Source organism: Egretta garzetta, unplaced genomic scaffold (assembly GCF_000687185.1).
Source record: "Egretta garzetta isolate BGI_Z169 unplaced genomic scaffold, ASM68718v1 scaffold6, whole genome shotgun sequence".
In the NCBI taxonomy this organism is placed as follows: Eukaryota; Metazoa; Chordata; class Aves; order Pelecaniformes; family Ardeidae; genus Egretta; species Egretta garzetta.
The window spans coordinates 2,831,827-2,846,201 of NW_009260080.1; positions in this window are offsets into that span (position 1 = coordinate 2,831,827).

Consider the following 14,375-nt stretch of genomic DNA (forward strand, 5'->3'; position numbering starts at 1 on the left):
ACGGTAACCTTTGAACACATCTTCTCATGTACAGAGTACAGAGGAAAACTCCAGCAATACTCTTTTGTATGTTAAAAGGGGACGTATACGTGAGAAGTATTGGTCGTGTAAATGAAAAGAGACTCAGAGATTTGTGAATACTATTTCTATTGTAAAAACCTAAGAGTGTCCCTATGGCTCGCAGCAGATGTACGTGGAGCTCAATCCTGTGCCTCTGACAGCGGCCGGCTGTGGACATGAGGGCAGAGCATATGCTGCTCGGAATTGTCTCTCCCCACCCACTGACCAGCAGCTGAAGCAATTCCTGAGCTGGAAGTGGTGTTTTGCACTACTGCAGGAATAACAGGGAAAAAAAAACATAAATTACTTGATTAGTGTATATCAGTTGTCCAGCTTAAGACTAATTGATATGATTGCATAAAAACACAGAGTCTATTGATTTCCGAGCTCTTTTGAGTTTACTCTGTGTGAGCTATTCTTTCCAGTGCTGCCTTGGCGCAGTTGTCCCAGGCTTCACCTGATTTATGGGTCCATTCCTATAACTGCTAAGTGCCCTGCACTCATAGTCAATTGAGTCCAAGTCAAAGTCACCCACCAGCAGCAGAATTTAGCTGCTAAACCCAGTCCCTGTGATCACTTGTTTTCTCATTCACTGTACATTTCACTTTCTTGCCTGGATTCCATTTTCAGAAAACTCTCCCTGTCCTGCTCCTCCTGCCCTACCTCCTGAGACGCAGCGTGTCTCAGTGTCTCATTTCTCCACATTGCACACTACTTTTAGAGTACTGATCAGACCTGCAGATCTTCCTCTGCCTAGAAAGCTGTTCCTATTTAAAAATCTGTTTGGATACTGTTTTCAACCTCTTGAATGTAGGTAATACTTCATTTTTAGTTGGTATCTACTAGTGAGTGTATTTTCTTTTCCTTGAACAAATGCTTTAGTACGGGTTCCTATTCCCCTCTTACTGTAGGTTACCATTTAATGAGCTTTAATAAGCTTAGATGCTGAGATAGATAGATAGGTAGATTCTGATTCCTACATTTAATATAATGTGTTGCCATGGAGATAAGTTCTTCTCTATCTGACAAGTGACAAATAAGCCAAAGAAGGCATTGCCAAAATAGTTCAAAGACTGGAAATGTGACATTAAAAAAATCTTTTTGCCACTGAGCTAAATTATTTATTTTGCCTCTCTTTTTGCTGTTCTATTTTATCTCTTCTCTCTGGAACCAACTTTAACATCCCCACTCCTGCTAACAGGACTGGCAGGCATGTCCTTTTGGAGCCTATCCCAGTTCTGCTCCATGAACTGGATTACATGTTACTCAGTGATGGAACTGGCATTTATCTCCCTTGTCTTGCTCTCTGCTCCCTCCTCGGCAAAGACTGAAAGGCTTTTCTTCATCACAGATCCATCCCTTGCTTTTTTTCATGATCCCGCATCTAGCAGTTTACTGTGCAGCACTGAGGGAGTTGTGCTAGTTGGGATAACTCACAGGCTCATCTCCTTCTGGGGTTTACAGTCTCGTTATCTTAGCTTGTCCTTGATACTTCTCCAAAGCTCTTTGCCATTGTGTGAGTACCTCTACTGGATTAGCAATTTAGGGTTTTGTTCTTGGGGTTTGCTAGTTTAATTGGTTAGATGGATTGAATAATGCACTCACAATATCCGTCAGGGTAGAGTTAGACAATTGCCACCTTATATGTGTTCAGACAACACGCTGAAGCACTGGAGTCAAAACTGTTCTCTTTTGCCTTATTAAAGCCCTCGGGAGCATGGCCATTGATTTAACCCCTAATACACCAGTGAGGGCCATGCACTTAGAAAGCACAAGACAAGGTAGTCTTCTCAGCAGTGGAAATGGCGTGAATGGTGGGAGTAGTGCGTGGAGCTTCCCCAGGGAAAGGAGGGAGGAACTATGCTGACCCTGAATCCTTTCAGTTGACCACTGAGCCCCATGTTAAAAGATAAATTTTCTGAGATCATAATTCATTTTCATTTTGCAAAGGCTCCTACAAGGGCTGTGCCTTACTGCACCAATCATTACCCTGGCTTGTGTCTTCCATCTCTGGTGTATGCATATCAACACAATTTATTTGTTTTCAAAAAGGACTGACTGAATGGCATGTCTGTGATGTTGGTCTTAAGACCAACAGTCTTAAGAAAAATTCTGGCTGACAAGAAAGCCCGTGGTAGGGTTTTCAGAGCAAAAAACAATCAACCACTAGTTCAGGAAACCTGAAATCCCCTCCTGCCCTGCTAGGAAAGCTCACTGGTCTCTTTATTGTGTATTAATTTATGGAAGACATATGAGTCTAAATATGGAAGACAAACAGGTTTGAGATTCAGTGAAGTAGTGTTCCTATAAGTATACAAGGTGTATTTTTCAAATTCATCAGAGATGTGCTAACAGCTTTTACATTTCTAGAAAATTTACAAACTCTATTTTTTTTATTTTTACCCCGATACTGAGTACTCTCCATTCATATTTTTTTAATCTTCAGAATAATTTGTTACATACCTCACAAAATAATACTTTTTTCCCCTGGTTTGATGATCTAAGCAATATAGGAAAGTCATCCAAATTTGTTCAACCATTATTCTGGCCTCCAACCAAAATTACTCTGATTTAACCGAATAATTTCATTTCATGATTAAGTACTCCTTTGAAATTTGTCTGATTTTTTAAAAATTCTAAATGTATCTCAGGAAATCCAAATTCAAAGTCGAAGAAGTGCAGCTAAGTAGTCAGTGAAGTTCTTAATTTTATGTAAGTATCAACAAAAGCACTACTCTTTGGTGTTCTGCACAAGAAATAAATGACAGAGAGCTGAGAAGTCAGGAGCAAGAAGGCCAGAACAATAGAATGTCATGTAAGAGGGAAAGAAGAACATTTCTGATCTTTGCATTTAATAGTTCCTGAATATTTTTTGCTTAAAATGAATTAGTCACATAAAAACCTGGTGGTTCCCACTAGCAGCTATTCTTCTAAGCCTTCTTTCAGTTGTGAATGTTCACATTTTTGGAATTGATTTTTCATGTTTGAATGTATCAATTGAAACCATTTAGTTTCACTTGGCTTCACACTAGAGCTATTAAAATTTCTGTTATCTTTCTTTGCCATAAATTGGAAGAGATTTGGGAAATATTCAATACAACTTAACTGACCTAAAACGAATTTGCTTATTTCAGGATTTCTTGTGAATATTTTACATAAGATTTTTTAAAAAAATGATCTAAAATATGTGGGGATAATATTCTGAATTTTTTTCATGGTCAATATTGATGTGCCAGAGTAAATAATGTTTAACCACTCCAACATAAAAATGTTGTATCTGTCAACTACATTAACTACCTTAATGATGAAGCTGCATCTGACTATGGTAAAGGGTTCTCACTATATTAGAAAATTATTATATTGGAGTATACATTAGGAAAACAAAATTTCCAAAATGTCAGCTGAAACAAACCTCATGAGGTCTCCAGTCCAACCTCCTAGTCAAAACAAACCTGCGGTCACCACTGGATTCGGTCAACATGGATATGTCTAACCAAGGATGGCACCTTCACAGCCTTGTTCTGTCATATTTTCCCATCAAGAAGAATTTGCTTCTGTTGCCTTTGTAAATCCCCTTCAGATAGTCCTGCGCTGCTACCAGATCACCCCTTCGCCTTCCCTTCCCCAGACCAAGCAACCTCAGATGTCTAGTGTCGCATGCTCTAGGCCCTGGACCACCTGTGTAGCCTTGTGCTGGACTCCATCCAGTTTCTCAGGATAACTCCTAAACAGGGCAACAATATTCCATTTTTAGCTTCACCAGGAGCAAGTGGAAGTGGATAGCATCTATCCTGACCTGCTAGCAAAGTTCCTCCTAAGGCAGCCCTGTGTGCATTTTGCTTTATTTGCAAGGAGCACACACTGTTGGCTCACATTCAACTCAATGCCCATCCCTGGGTCCTCTCCAGCAGCGCTGTTACTCAATTAGTCGCTTCGCAGTGGGTAGTCCTGCCTAGTGCAGAACAGTTCACATATTGAACCCCAGGTTATTCTCCAGGTTTTCAAAAGTCTGTTTTCTCCAACCTTTACTTCCTGGAGGACAAGCCAGTCGCCCTAATTTGGAATCATTTGCAAGGATGCAATTCTTTCATCATCCAGGTTGTAAATGAAGATACTGCACAATATAAGCCCTGCAGCTGTCCCTGGGATATTTTTGACAAAGAAGTTGCTGTCGTGCAGTCCCCATGATGTAGCATATAGCTTGATTTCACTTTGCAGAAAGAGTATTGAAGAAAATATATAAATGATACATTCCTAATAACCTCTTATGTTAGGGCAGAATCATTCTTATATAATTCTTCCGAATTTGGAAATTATTTTTCTCCTTATCTGCATGAGTAGATAATCTGTTCTTTCACAGTTTAACAAGAGTAATCAATATTATTCAAAAGGTTTCACTTTTTGTTTTGAAAAGTCATAACTTTGAGAGAACAGAATTGATTTTTTTAGAGCCTTGCTAGCTAATAAGCATCATAATTTTCTTCTCATTTAAAGAAATTCCTCTTCTGTCCACCTAGGTACCGAAGAGATTCTGTGAAACATTATTAGTGTTTAAGAAGAAGCATTGTGTATCTGTCAAGAGCTTTACTGCTAGCAAACTGCAGGAGTTACTTCGAATCTCTGCACACTGTGTATTTTAGTATTCACCCTGTGCTAAGAAAATGATCTGGCAACTAATTATCTGCACAACTTCATAGAAGTCACTTATGCCACCTCCAGTGCATATTCAGTGAATATTCAGTATATCTATTCTGAAGTACCATAATTCAAAAAGGGACATATACAGACCAGACTGGAGCAAATGCATGTCTGAATGAAGCCAATCTGTACAGCATGTACTTTCCCCGGTGCTTATAGCCAGCAGACTTCAACCATGGCAAAATTCGAGCTTATATTTTCTTTATTTTTGATAAAGACGGAGAGGACTTACATAATCAAAGTCTATTGGAAAAATTCCACATATCAAAAAAATTAGGCAAACTTTTCAGAAATGCAGGTGGAGTTCAGTTTCACTTCAGGGCATGGATATGCGGACCCAGGCTGGCTTAGACAAGAAGTGGCTGTTTGGCCAGATTCCAACATCAGTCGTAGAACTCAGACTTTCTTGCTGCCTCTGAGGTTGTCATTTTGCCAGTAATATCCCTCCTCTCCCCCCAGGGGAGAATGAAGATCCCTCAGCTAATGAGTACAGATGAAGCTGCCCGATCTTCTCCAGATTTCTCTCTCTCCCTCTCATTCTCTCTCATGCACTCATGCTCATTGCTTTCTGGGAGCAGGCATGCTCATGACATTTTACCAGTAGCAAAGAGGGCAACAATCACCTTTGACTAAAAACAGTTTTTAGATAGGTACCTAATGTGAAGTGTTGACTGCTTGTATGTCAGATGAATGTGTTTTCCTAAGGGTTTTGGAGAGCGAGAATGCTAACCTGAAGGGCCTGTACAATCATGTAACATTTCTTCTTCTATTTCTTGCTGTTTGCTGGTGACAGCAAAGGGATAGACTGACTTGGTGCTTTAACCAATACTGTAGCCATAAGACAGTTTTACTTCTAGTTTATTAAATCTTCTGGCAGGTTGCATATGTGGAGAGAGTCTCTTGGAGAGTGAGCAGGTGGACTTATCCATCGTTGTTTAAAGTTGGCTCAAGCCCTTTTGCGGAACCACTGCCATGTTATTATCCTGGGCAACTTGGTAGCTCAAGGGCTGGACAGTTAGTTCATGTAATTTCTCCCAGGATTCACTGTCAAGCTCTTTGCTGGTTTACATCCACCTGCTTCTTTTCGGAAATGTGGTTAGACTGTAGGACTAGAGCCGTCACCGCTGTCAGTGATGAATAACCAGTGTGCTTGTCATTCTCCCCGATTGTGTCATGAATGCTTTATGCTGCCCTTAGCAGATGTTCTTGCAAACTGGTTAGGATAAAAATCTCATCAGGGAATGTTTAGTAAATAGCTCTAGTCCCAGCTTCAGGATTTAGTCGAAACGTGGATTCTTTGTTTTTTATTAAACACCACTGGAAAACCTGAAACACTTCCCTTCCACTAAATGTTAGTGCTTTTCATTGAATATCAAGAGTGTCAAATTACCCCTAAAAGATAAAGTCTGTGTTTTGAGGCATCCTTTATGTACAGTTTTATCTCAGTCAACTATCTCAGCCAACTCAGCTGGGATTGAAGACTGTGGCAAGGTGGTCCATGAGACTGGGGCTGTAGTCACCTGGGAAGAGCAGCGTGCTCTTGGGCTACTCACCCTCATCACAAATATCTGTCCTCTGGCTGTCCAAAGCAAGGCTGAGGGGTCGAGTGAGCTGCCAAAGGCTTTGATTTGGGTCCTCAGCTTTGTTTCGTGTAGTCCCCTAGCACTGGCACTATTTTAGATTTTCAGAATTATTTTAGAAATTATTGGTAAGACCGATCAACACTGTAAGAAAACAGCACCATAATTTAAATTTACATTCTGCCCCATGCCTCCAAGTCCTTCATGCTCTCATAAACCACTTTATCCGATGCCATATCTTTATCCAGAGCCTGCTGGATAGTAGGAGAACTTTCAGTAGTTTTACAAACAGTAATAGATTTTTACTTAGCTTTTACCGTATCTTTGAAACAGTTTCCTTCATAAACATCAAAGAAATCTTTTCATGCATTTGGATCAGAACAAAAGACTTCTGAGCCACCTTTCCTTCCAGTCATGTAGGTTTTACTTTAATACCTGGAGAGCTACCCTTATTTACAGAGGACTAATCAAATGGATTAATCTTCTGCCTAATTTTGCTGCTCCTCTTTTACACAGTAATGTTTTCTTATTTCCCTCTGTTTAAAAAGAATGATCGCAAGCTTTTTTCTCTGCTGTCTCTGGTGCAGCACTTATAAAAAAGGTATTGCTTAGATTTTCACACAGATGTCGTCTTCTTGATGAAGTCTGACAGAGCAATTGTAATTCCTATAATGGAAATGTTTCAGGAATTTTATATGTTTGGTAAACGTCTTAAAAGAAATTAGTGAATGTTAGGACTGATAAAAGGAGCCATAAACAGTTCTGGGAAATGAACTGTTATTTATCTATCAAACAGTTTCAGGTGGGTACATCTCCACGCGGATCCGCAGGGATTACTCCCGTGGGTGATTTCCACGGGCAGTCTGCTCGCCACAGTTCTTGTGGTTTCTGTAATCAAACCGCCAGCTCATATTGCTTGTGGTACTACTTTGTTAAAAAACAATTTTAAAAGATGGTGAGTTGAACTGGGAAAGGACTCCTGAACTTTAGGGGAATTGAGTACTGGGAGAGTGTAGCTCCTTTGGAAACTATCAGTCTTGGCTCTATGTGGGTGAGGAGGAGCACGGCTGAGATTATCGGTACTCTCCTTGCCATCACTAACCATCCCTATTGTTATTTTCAGCTATAATCTTAGTTACCAAAAGGTAACTAAGCCTGATCTCTCTCATGCTACTTTCACATCAGTGTGGTTCTGCTGACTTTCCTTGACAGTGGTGTGAAAGAAAATTTGATGTATTAAAGAAACATTTTACTCTTTCTACCCACACAAAGGGTGATATTATTTTTAGAGTGACATAGGGAAAAGCAAAGAGTAGCAGTGTAGCTGAAAGTCAGACTTGAACATTCAGTAGAAAAATGAGGCTTGGGATGCATAAAATTTCTGTTTAGGCAAGTTTAAACTAATTTTATGAACCATTCACCCAGCTGAACTTTCTTTTTCTATCTCATTTTCCTTACCAGCTAAAAACAAATATAGCAAACATCAGTAGACCTTGAAAAACACATTAAAACTGAGCACAAGGTTCCTTCTTTCTTTCAATATATCTCAGCTAAATTGAAACATCACTATATTTTTAAGATGACAGCTTTCAAGAAAATATCATTATCAAGTTTAGTTTTTAAAAAGTCTATGTTTCCACTATATTTTTAAGACGACAGCTTTCAAGAAAATATTATCAAGTTTAGTTTTTAAAAAGTCTATGTTTTAGTTCAGTCTAAGAAATTTATGTAATGATATACTCCAGAATATGTTCTAAAGAACTGTTACAACACACCTTCAAAACCAAAATGCAGTATAGCAGATTGCTTAAAACTCTACATGTGTGTTGCTTTGTCTTTACAGGTTGTTAATTATAAAGTTATAAAACACAAAGAACCCGCAGCCAAAGGCATTCATAATGACGTTAGATTGAAATGTATACTATTACATTTGTGAGCACTCATTTCCTTTTTTATTATGGCTTTGTGGATATGAATTGGCATTTCCATCCCCAGGAACAGAGAGAGTTTCATATTAATTCCTTAGACCACAACAATAGCCGAGCTGCTCAGTGCCAGTACTGTTAGATATGACATGGCCTTTTGTATGGGACAATCTGAGTTAGAAAAGTAGATGCTATTAATTGGTCCCAAAACCCAGCGGTGTGGATATCTGGCAGTTTGACTAGGCTTCCCGGCTTTAGAAGGCTCTTCAAAATGCACACCGATGCTCCGCAGGAGGGTTTTGTTGCTGGTATGAGGCATACCCATACATCTGTACCTTCATCCCTGGAAGAATAGGCGAAGAAACCGCCTTTCTTAACCAAATAGGCAAACGGCATGTCCATCAGACAGGGCGAGGTGCAGGAGCTGTTGGAAGTCATTAGGAATGGTTGGCAGAGCTGGCTCAAAGCGACTCCACTCTGGTGCCGCTGTCAAGATGCAGGGTTTGTTTCTCTGAGGCTTGTTGATAATCTTCGGTGATGGGAGTCAGTGTATGTTTTGAAGAAGAGGTACAAAGGCACATACTCTGAATTTCATGGGTCAATACCCTGCCTTGAAACATGGATTAGTTACAGGAAAAACAGGCCGTAAGGACTATCTCTTGTGCCTTGAGAAGGGAGGGCTCAAGTGTTTTGTCGAAAGCTGCAAGTTCTGTGTGGGGACTCGCACTCTGCTGGACTTGAGTGCTTTGCTGTTGTCCTGAGTAGGATCAGGATTACACATTCGGATTTGCCTCTCATGAAGGATATAGGGGGAATGAGACAGATACGTACAGGTATGTGAAAGCCCATAGCGTTGCCTTGATTTATATTGTTCGGAGATTTAGCTCTGAACACAACCACCTTATTAAAATTAGGACAGATGATACCTGCTGAGCCTCATCACAGCTGTTGCTGTGCTGCTTAGATATGAAGACAAACTTCACCTTCTTAAATGAGAAAAATGTACCCTGCCCTGGGGCTGCCCAGCTTCTCAGCAGGATCTGAAACTGTGTGTCTGTCCTCCCTGAAGCATGAGGCAGCCTCGCTTTACGGGCTGTCAGCACAAAGTCCTTACCTTCATGTCTTCTCTATCCCTGCTCGTCCTGTCTGCAGAACATAGCAAAACCAGGTTTGCCAAAACTGACCTTGTGCCATGCTTCCATTTTGTTCTGATTTTGGCATGAAAAGCCTTCTTTTTCTGAACCTCATAAAAATTGAAGAATAACTGTTTAGGTTGGTTTTATTCCTTCCAAAAAAGGCTGAAATCCAGTCTTTCTTCCTGTTGAATGAGAGACATCAGTCTAACTGAAAATTGTTTGCTAGTTACTGTGTTAACCACCTAGAAAGATAAGTTTTGGCCATTAATTCTCCCAGAGGGTTGCTAGAAGTTACTGCGTAAGCATAAATCAGCACAATTTCATTTCCAGGAACTTTTGTATTTGCTCTTTCCAAAGCAATTCAGTGAAAAATGTGACAATATCACAAGCACTGATAAGGCAGAGATCTGATAATTCAGAATGCAAAGTGTTTCTGGCAAATTTTACTAAAATATAGCTTTGATTGATATTCATGACTGAAAACCGCTATATGACTGATGGCATTTCAATGGTGTCTGAAATGGAAGGATCTAAGGCTTCAGATCATCCATCATGTGCAGATGTTTACTTTACTGCAAGGGTTCCCATTCCTACAAAGTGGTGTGCCTGGGTGGGTTATAGTTGGAGCACCAGCATACTCCATGCCATCCTGACACATAGCAAACTGGAGAAACTCAGCACTGCCAGGTGTGACATCCTACACAAGTTCTAAGTTTATTTTAGAATTTGTAAAGCATAAGGAAAAATAAATGCTGATACACAGGTGATGCAGGCAAGCACCCTGTCTTCTCAAAAATCTGTACTAGAGGAGTTCACTGGAGATCACTTTTGCAGTTATGTTTTACACTTGGTTTAATCATGGCAGGTTCATTTTCTGGGCTCACTGTTGAGTTTAGGGATGGTTATGGACTGGAAAAAAAAGTTAGAAGTTTCTTTTCTCCAATCAGAGTTCACCTCTAATGAGAGCGTTTTGTTACTGAGGAATAAGGTGCTGTTAATGAAACATCACTGATGATCCACTAAGGACTTGGCTGTTCATATTGATGCTCATGTAAGGGCTTAGATGACTACACTGATAGGCCCAAGATAAGCAGGCAATATGAGAGTGCACAGATAAGATAATACATTTGCCTTGTTATTCTGCTATATTGTGTTTGTAATAAGTTGTGCAGTGCTATTTAATTTGTAGTTATTATGCAGAAGATTGATAGATTCTGGTTATCTTTTATAAACAGCAGATTACACAGACAGGGCCAGACTTAGACAAAAAAAGCAAGGGATTTTTTGGGACCCTGAAGGCCTGTCCAGTCCATCCAGGCCAGTTTCCTGACCATCAGATTACTGTGTGGTACCCGGCCATGTACCCAGCTTACCTGGTCATATCTCCAGTCAGGGTGAACTTTCCTCAGGAGATACAAGAGTGACCAGCAGCTGCAGAGCTGAGGGCTAACCCCCTCACACGTGTCTGTTGCTCTAAAGCAGAGACTAAGTGTCTTGGTTTCGGCTGGGATAGAATTAATTTTTTTCCTAGCAGCTGACACAGTGCTGTGGTTTGGATTTAGTATGAGAAGAATGCTGATAACACCCTGATGGCTTAGTTGTTGCTGAGCAGTGCTTACACCAGTCAACGACTTTTCAGCTTCCCCTGCTCTACCAGGGGCACACGAAGCTGGGAGGGGGCACAGCTGGGACAGCTGAGCCCAACTGGCCCAAGGGCTACTCCATACCATATGACGTCGTGCTCAGAATATAAACGGGGGGGACTTGGCTGGGGGGCAGTGGTTGCTGCTGGGGGATGGGATGGGCATCAGTCAGGGGGTGGTGAAAAATTGCATTGTGCATCACTTTTTTTGTATTTTTTTTATCATCATTATTATTATTATCATCATCATCATCCTTTGTTGTTTTATTAAACTGTCTTTATCTCAACCCACAGGTTTTACCTTTTTTCTGATTCTCTCCCCCATCCCACCAGGGAGAGGGGGGAGAGTGAGCGAGTGGCTGGGTGGTGCTTAGTTGCCAGCTGGGGTTAAACCATGGCACTAAGCCAAGACCTGTGTCCCTGGTTTGGGACATGTGGCACCAGCCATGAGAGGCAGTAAATTGGGGATGAGTGTGATGGGGTGTGATGGGGGATAGGAGGGTGAAGAAGTAAGGGCCCAGGTCTTGACCTGGGGACCCAAAGCGTAGTCAAGAGCGATGCAGGTTGGGATAGAGGAGAGGACAGCTGACAGCATGAAAGGGGAAGACAAATCTGCAGTTTTAGGACCCACCTAGATCCTAACTTTTCATGGACTCCAAAATGTCTAAGGCCTACCCTGAAAGTAATTTTCAAACGTTAGCTTATTTTAATAAGGATACGTGTGATATTATAGTTCAGTAATAGTAGACATTCATCTGGAGGTAATGTTAAGATCACATGTTAAATTTTCATGCTGTCATAACTTGAATGTTGAAGAAATATTTTTACCAAGGGGATTTGTATTTGCCTGAGTGATTCAAGATGCAAGGTGGCTGAAGGTATTTCAGCATCATTCTTTCCTCTAACACTGACTACCCACCAGTTGCTCACTCTTTTAAATATAGTATGTACTTATGAAAAAATACTGCTTCTTAAGAACAAATAAAGCATTCCACTGTTGCTAAAAGACATATGAAAAAATCAACGCTGTATAAACTCAAAAAGCACAACATCTCACCTGATCAGAACTTGCTTGTGCTTCAAGCTCTCAAAGCAAACACCTCGTCAGGCTCCACCTCTCGTAGGCATTTTGCAGACAGGACAGTTTAAAGAGCCTGAGACACCTTTAATAAATTATTAACTTAACTTAAGAGAAAAATGCCTTTTCCCCAACTCAGAGATGCAGATGTGATGAAGGTGTATAGGATCAGGTCCCCCCATGGTATTGCCCCATTCTCAACTCACAGCTTTGCAATCTTCACAGGACATGCCATCTTTTGCACATGACACCATCCACGCAGCTCTGTAACAGGTATTGCCATTGCTAGTAACGCGCTCTGTACTGAGTTTGTAAGGCCTCAGGACTGAGGCTTGATAAGTTTGCTCTGTCTGAACTTCTGACCTGCCTGCAGCTTTGTTTCCCCTGGTTTAGCTGTGACAGCAAATTCTCTAATTTACCAGGTAGCTATGGCTAATTTGTTTTGTTTATCTTTGTGTGGTACAACCTTAGCTTTATACAGATAGCCGTAACAAGCAGTTATGCTGTATAGAATAAGATATTTATGGCTCCAATCCAGCAATGTGATGCGGAGAAATGCAGTCCTGGTATGATAGCAGAGGCCTTGAGAGAGGGAGACACAGGATGGGCACAGAGGCGTGCAGGCATGGGGTGATAAGGGACAGGGCACAGGCGGGCACTGGGGACCCCATGGCTATAGACAGCTCAGTAGTGGTCAGTTAGAGAATTGCAGACATGGAGATGGAAAAAAATGGTTTTAGGTGTAACACAGAGAACACAGAAATAGTATCTAACATATGCAAAAGGCATCATGTAATGAAACTTGGACGTGTGGAGCCGCAGACAAGTGAAGAATGAGCAATGGTGTAAAAGCATGTTATTGAACACATAAAAACAACCAGAGTGCATCCTGGAGTGAAGAAGAAAAACTACATGCACATCATGCTTGTCCTAGTGCATGACGCCTAAAGAAGTTGTGTGTCACAGCAAGGTAGAAATATATTACTTTGTTTTGCGTAATCCTTGTTCAGTAAATCTGGCATATTCTGCCCTTAGCATTATAAACATAAATACTGAGTAGTTGATTTGATTGAAGGTGATCTAGAGTTCTGTTCTGCTTCAGTGTTGCACTAGATGAGAATAAAGTCAGGTAAAACAAATCTTTGTTCAGTGTTAATGAACAAAAATGTCCCCTACCTTGGCATAAGAAAAATAAACCCTGAATGACAAATCATTGAATATTTTTGTTTCTAGCATGCCATCATGTATGGACCACAGCTTTAAAGTCCAGTGTTAGTCTTCATTATGTCTGAAACAGCATAGTTCTGTTGGTATAACTTTCTTATCTTTTATAAAGGAACAGGAATGAGAAACTTGGCTTAATTGCATAGTTTTAAGTCAGAGCAGTATTTCTAGCATCTAAGCTGTATTAGTCAAGACATCCCAGGGTCTGAAAGAACAGAAGAGGCTATTAGTTCTTCTTCTGGGTACTAAATTGGTACAGATGTGAGATACTCCCAGTGTAGTTCAGTATCTGCTGTGTCTCTGGCATGTCTTTGAAATCCTCCCCCACGTGGGTCTGCATACAGCTGGGCAGGCAACGTGGCTTCGACTGAACTGTACGCTAATCAGGCTCTCAAATGAAGATGGAGCATAATTAAAGTCAGTGTAAAATTACCCAGAAGGCAGTAACACATTTTAACAGGCTGTAGCTCTTTGACATTTTTATCATAAAAAAGTATGTTTTCTCCTTAGGGGTGCAAACCCAAAAGGTGTTTGATCTGACCTAGCTGGGGAGGCTCATGACCTCCAAAAAGATGTGCTATGCCTGGCAGAACTCAGCTATAAGGCATGAAACCACGTTTGTGCTTCTTTCTGTTTCTCTGCCGCAGACACCAGCCCGGCTTGCGGCCTCGACTCACACTCAGAGAACAGCAGCAGAAAATAATAATTCTGTTCTGCAGAGGCAGCAGTGCAATGATCTTGCTTTGAATGTGACCTCACACATCAGCTACTTTTTGCCTCTCACGCATGGAAATACTTACACTCCCCAGAGTGGCAGAGGGTTTTTTGCCAGCTCTTGTGGACTCATCTGTTTGAGCCAAATGAGCTTTCAAGTGGTAAAGGTGTCTAAAAAGGTAGACAAGAAAGGCCACCCAGGAGTTTTCAGATCTCAAGTGAGACATCTCTCTGGCTTGGGCACCAATAGAATGAAAATGATGAGCAATTCGGGGCAACTTCCCTTTCCCCGGGGAATGCGTAGCAATGGGATTCCTG